Below are 6,445 nucleotides of genomic sequence, written 5' to 3'. Positions count from 1 at the left end.
GAACTTAAGGATCTGATCTTTCATTGAGCAAAAGGGGCAAGGGAACGGGGGGGGGGGAGGTTGGGGGGAGAGGGGGGGAACGACGACGGCAAGATATGACCAAATTAGAATTGTCTAGCTCTTACACCTCCAAAAAAGGGATCCCTCCCGTCACCCAAAAACATCACATGAATGTATATGAAACATATGCACAGGACACACCTCAACTCCCAGCTGGACTCAAGCAAAAGAATCCTTGATAGCACCCACATAATTTCACACATACTGAAAAAGAATACATGGCTGTTGAGGGGTAGAAATTGACTAGCCCGAAGTAACAGCCCGCGTCTACACGCAGCAGTGAAACGGGATTCCGATTTCTAAAACAGCAACCGGCTGGGAACATGCAAATCAAGCGCGGGATATTTAAATCCCAGGCTTGATTTGCAATTTCAGTCACCCTCATTAGCCTCCCTAGTTCGATCTAGGGGGCTAGTGTAGACGTACCCTGAGTCCCAGCCCAGGGTACTGTTGGCAGTGGCTCAGTCCACTGCTTGCTGAGCGGGGAATCTCACCGCACCACACCGAGGTGCCCGTAGACAATCCTCCGTCCTGGGCTACTTCCTACCATTCTCGGGGTGCTGCTTCACTCAGCTGGTCGGGTCCTCACAGACACCCTCTCTGGCCATGGCTGCCGCTGCGGTTGCTGCTGCAGCTCGGGCCAGAGCTCCTTCCCTCTGGTGGTCAGCCCTGAGTGAGCTGCCTCAGAGCCTTTTATACTCAGGCTCACCTGTGAGCATGCCCAGTAGGGCTATGGGTATGGGGCTCTCTCAGCCAGCTGGGCCCAGCCCACATTCTGTTCTACAGTGCGGGACTGAGATGCCCCGTCACAATGGCCATCGGCATCACCGACAATTGTAAATGCCACAGCACTGCATAATAGCCAAGCATGACACTAGGTCCAGTGGCATGGACCCATAACTAAGCAACCTACACTAACAGTCTTAATTCAAACCAACCCACTAGCCCTTAAGGCCCTCTCTCAGCTCCTTCAGAGGTCACAGACACAACTACTGTCACATTAATCACTCAACTAAGGAAATGTCATGTTTAGGACAGGGAATTGTCATTTACATGTAGTTCCCTTACAGTCCACCTTCGGCTCCTTAGGGCTTGTCTGGCACTTCTGTCCAGAATAATTATTCTGGAAGAGCTGTTTTAGTAGATTTCCAAGCACATACAAGCCCTTAGAGGCGTAGAATTCTACCCTGGGTGTAGGGAGCACCATGGTTAAGAGGACACCATGCAGCAGCACAGAATCAGAAACTGTTCCAACTGTCAGAGAAGTGCTACATGGGTGGTGGAAGAGGTAGTTGATGCATGGTTATGGCTCCACAAACCTCCCTGCACCCCTTTTGGGCTACACTAGCGGTGTGTGGGGGGAGGGGGACTGGAGCAACACAAAGTGCACCAGAGTTCATTGCATCCAGGTCCCTTTCCCCACCAGGACTGCTGCTCTCCTGGCCTCCATTTATACAGCTTACAGGGGGGAAGGGAAGGGACCTGGATGCAATGAGTTCTGATGTTGCTCCTCACTCCCCTCACCCAGCCTCCTAAGGATATGCAGAGGAGGAGTGTTCAGGGGCAGAGGAATAGTAATAGCAGATGCTCCAAGCATTCATCCCAGTTTCTCCATGTTGTAGAGTGAGGGGTTCCAGAAGCACAATGCAGGAATTAGGGCCCAAAAGGGTAGTGTACCTGGGACATACCCAGGGCCAGTGTAACAGAGGAGACACCATTCCTATGGTGGGCCAAGGCACCAAAATATAAGTTCCCCAGAGCTCCATTTTTCCACTTGTTTCTCCTTGGTGAAAGGGCACTGCAACAGCAAGGCCCATTGCTTACCTCAGACAGGAAGGGAGTTCTGTGGCTGTGCCAAAGCTTGATAAAAGCAGAGCTTGTATTAGGTGTGTGGCAGGGCTGGGAATTCTGCTTAGGTTGACTCTTAGAAGAGAGGAAATTCCCCCTGATTTGCTGTTGCTGTGAGGGGAGTGTCTGAGGCAGAGCTGGAGTGTTATTCATCCCTGGCCTGATAGGGGCAAAGTGAAAGTGCTGATCCTTATAAATGCTTGGTCTTTTGCTACAGACTGCAGCGTGCTAGTTACTGTCAGTCCTAGGAGAGAAAGGCCTCAGTGGAGATGATGTGCTTTCAATTTCTTGCAACATTTTGCTTTGATAGTGAATACCAATATTTATAAAACCCTAAACTCTGGAATGAAGCAGTCATTTGTGTAACAGGCCAATGTAAACTAGGGCCCAAGTGAAAACATTTAACCACTTAATGTAAGGGACACCACAGCTGAGACTGCTGTGGTGCGCCTTATTCCTGCTCAGCAGAAGGAATGGAGCTGATTTGAACTCTTTGGTGGGTAAGGTAAGGAGCTTGAACTCTGGGCAGCAGATTCCCTTTTCTCCATGCCCAAGAGGCAGGGGAGAGGAAGACTGGCCTGACTACTGAGTGGTAGTGTGAATGGAAAGGGCAGGGTTTCCATGGTATCACTACCAACAGCAGGGCTGGCTCTAGATTTTTTTCCTCCCCAAGCAAAAAATTTTTGGCCCCCCTCAAACACTTTTTTGTTGGCTTTTGCATATGTTTGCACTTTGCAATTTTTTTTTTACTGTTTAAAATTTTAAACAAATGAAAACAGAAAATTTGTAGTTAGTGAAATAAAACAATTTCCTACTAGTGTACTCATTTAATTTTAACAATCACAATTACAAACAAGTTGGGTTCAACTATACACTGTAATGAAAAACGTTAGTGTCTTCCAGTGCACCCAGTTTCTCATAAATTAAAAGAATTTATATGAACTAAATTTTTCTAGCTTTTATACTTGAGTAGCCTTTTAATAATTGAGTAAAATCTAAATTTTTTTGCAATGGTACTTTCAACTGAAATTAATGAGAGTCCTGACAAATGATTTTGAGACATGGTGGACCTTAAATAATTTTTTAGTCATTTCTGTTTTGAGAAACTGCACTCACCAGAAGCCACTGATACTGGTAATGTTAAAAGAATGCGTAGTGCTATAGCAGCTGCCATAGGCCTGCCTGGAGAGGAGACTGCACTTCCTGCACTGGGACCATCCCCCCGCAAACCTGCCCAGTCCCCCACAGGCAGGGCTGACCCAAAGTAGGAGGCGGAGTCAGGCAGCAGCAGGAGGCAGAGGGCAGCCAGCAGGCTCCGGGTGCACATGGTGCCAGCAGTGGGTAGTGGTGTCTCTTGCAGCCCTTTAAAATCGACGGGGCAGGGCCAGGCATCGCCAGGGGCAGCTGCTTATCTGGAAATGCCGCCCCTGGAAATGTGCGGCTGCAAGCACGTGCTTGGTTTGCTGGTGCCTAGAGCCAGCCCTGACCAACAGCAGTGCATTTTGCTTTACTGTGAAGAATGTTTCCCTCCATTTGACAATGCACCCAACCCCTGTGGCAGAGGGTGAGCCATTTAGCTGCAGGGTTTTAAAAAATATTTCACTTTTGGTCTTGTTAGCAATATTAACATACCTTGTCATCATTTAGCTTCAGTATCCAACCCAAACAAACAAAGCGGTTCATAGCTTTCTCAGAGCTATTATTTTATTCTGTCTGTTGGCAGGTAGTATTACATCATCTCACAGAAGTAGACAGTGACACTGACAGGGGCTAGGGATGTACACTTTTTAAATGGAACCCTAAACTAATTGTAAGGGTGAAAAATCCTAAGTATTTTAAGACCTGGAACACAAGATGGTTCCATTTTTGTGCCTGATGCAACCTTCATGTCAGCCAGTGCTGGATGGTAGGTTTTAAAAGCAAAAATATTGTATTAAAGAAATCCCATTGGGGGAGAAGTCAAAATGAAAATCCCTTTCCCAAAGTCTGTGGGGAATCAGGTAAACCCTTCCTGTGAGCAGAGGTGAGTTGGGAAGGATCCTTTTATTGGCTACTGATCTATGGGCTACACTGACCCTGGGGAAAGGACATATTACCCCTCCCCCTGAGCTGTAGGTCATGGATTGTGGGCTACCGTGCCATCAGGTTTGTAGTGGTGGAGGCGAAGGGAGTTGAAAATGGATCTGAGAGGTGCAGGAGCTCCGTTGCTGAGGACTGCTCCAGGCATGCAGAACCCTCCAACCACAGTGGTTTTGCTTCTGCAAGTTGAATCACCTGTTGCGGGTGGCTGCCCATTGAGGTAATTTAAAGCTCCTATGTTGCCTTTTTTCTAATCACCTCCCCTTTTGCCTGTCTGAGTGACAGCTGCACAAGGTGGGTGAGGTAACATTTATATTGGGCCTATTGCTGTTTGTAAGGGAGACAAGATTTCAGCCACACAGCGCTGAGGCTTGAAGAATTCTGTGTGGCTTGAAAGCTTCTCTCTCTGTCATTTCCCCAGGTTACAAATGAATCAGTGGTAGGACTTGAAACCTCCTGCTTAACTGCAGCCCCAAAATATTAAATAAACTATACCTAATGTTTGCTGTGCAATTGGGTGTGTATTTCTTTGTTCTATCAACTATTAATTAGAAAAAAACATACTACGGCAAATTCTTGCCATAGCAAAATATTTTCTCCGTCACCAAACAGGAAAAGTAAAATCCGCACTCACTCTGCTTTGCATGTGAATGCAAAGAGTTCAGTGTCATTAGCAGATGTTATTGGCAAGCTCAGAAATATGTCCTCTTTGATGACCTTGTCTTGCTTAGAATTGCACTTGAAGCAGAGATTAGGTTCTGATTGCTTTGTCTTTGCTGCCACCTGGTGGCAAGGTTGTGTAACTGAAACCTGTCTCCCTCATGATAAACGAAAAAAGCATTGTCCTGAGACAATGTTTGTTGTAGCATTATTTGATTTCCCATCTGCTCTGTCCTTTTCCAGGACATGCAGGGCTCCTGGAATAGCGTGCTTGGCACATCAGGTGAAAAATGAGCATTATCCATGTTGGTATTACAGTAGCTCCCACAACCCTGAACTAAGATCAAGTCCACTTTGTGCTAGGTAGGCACTACACTTAAAAACCTTTGACGATCTCATACTAAGATACAATGCTTGTCCCAAACGGCTTACAATCTGTAGCCCTGGTCCTTCAAAGAAGTATGTTTGTGGTAACCTTTACACACTTTACAGATTTCTTTGCAGGGTCAATGCCTAAGTAGCCAACAGAATCAAGGAAGCAGTTTAATCCTTAATTTACAGAGCCCTGAGGTGCAGAGAGATTGTGGCTATCCTATCTGGGCAAAGCTGCTGAGAAAATAGAGTGCAAGACGGCTAATACTCTGTATTGTACATGTAGTAAGGTCATGTGGCAAAAAATGCTCAAACATAAGAAATCAGTGGCAAGATTGCTGTCATATGAGCTGGTGAATGTAACTCAGGCATTGGATAAAGTCTGGGTACTGGTAAGTCCACTAAATATTAAACATATGTCATTAAACCTCCCCTTGCAGAACTGCCCAGTAACTAGAATAAAACACACAGCAGTGCAGTAAGCATCACACTGATGGCAATAATGCAATATGCTCAGTTAGCAGGCTGCATACATAAACACACAGGCTTCAGCTAATAAGCCACTGCTGTTAACACCCAAAAGCATATTTGTCACACCAGCATGAAAAAGTGGGGATTTACTTATTGCTACAAGAGGAACAGCTATGCCTGCTTTCATACACGCCAGTGCATTCCCCAGGTCTCTATTTCATTCCTCAAACTTCAAGAACAACATACTTCATCAGAAAAAAAAATTAAATGGCCACTGTTGAGGAACATCTCCTAGCGGGAACATTTTTTTTTTTAGAACATGTGATGACGCTGATGAGAGAGCAAACAAGGGAGGGAGCTTCTCAGTACCAATGGCCTGTTTGACTAGTGTGTGTGTGTGTCTAACTTGAGATCCCAAGGGACAGATATTCTCCTGCCCCCAGAAAGCCAAGCTTCTTTATGGGACTTCATGGTAGGCACTCAAAATCACTTAGCCACTTTTCAAATGCTTGGTCAAGAGTTGCAGAAGACTATGTTTCATGGATCAGGTTTTCCACTACCATAAAAAAAGGACCCCTCTCCGCCTCCTAATGCTGGGAAATAGATCAGTGCCATTTCTCTCTCTCCCACAAATGTCAGGGACAGCAATTGCATTACAGTAGGAGCTCTGGTGGGTGAGCGCGCACCTCCCCAATGCAGCCTGTTTGCTGCAATCCCAGGGGTGCTCTCTGTGCTGTTCCTGCCTCCTGCTTGACAGTTTCCTTCATGACTGCAGACACGATGCCGTACAATGAAGCTCAAGAGTAAGTGCGGGCAATGAGGCTGGTTAGCTGAGAGCTGAAAGCAGAGGAGTAACTGTCCACAGCTTTGGGTGGTGTGGGACACAACAACCCTCCGAACACTGCCAAAGGCTTGTCAGACTGTCCCGCTGGCATCATTCCCTGAGTCTTGGAGT

This window comes from Pelodiscus sinensis, chromosome 5, assembly GCF_052426305.1.
Source record: "Pelodiscus sinensis isolate ZL-2025 chromosome 5, ASM5242630v1, whole genome shotgun sequence".
NCBI classification, from domain to species: domain Eukaryota; kingdom Metazoa; phylum Chordata; order Testudines; family Trionychidae; genus Pelodiscus; species Pelodiscus sinensis.
The sequence above is the reverse complement of the archived record's forward strand: the minus strand, read 5'-3'. Positions refer to the sequence as shown.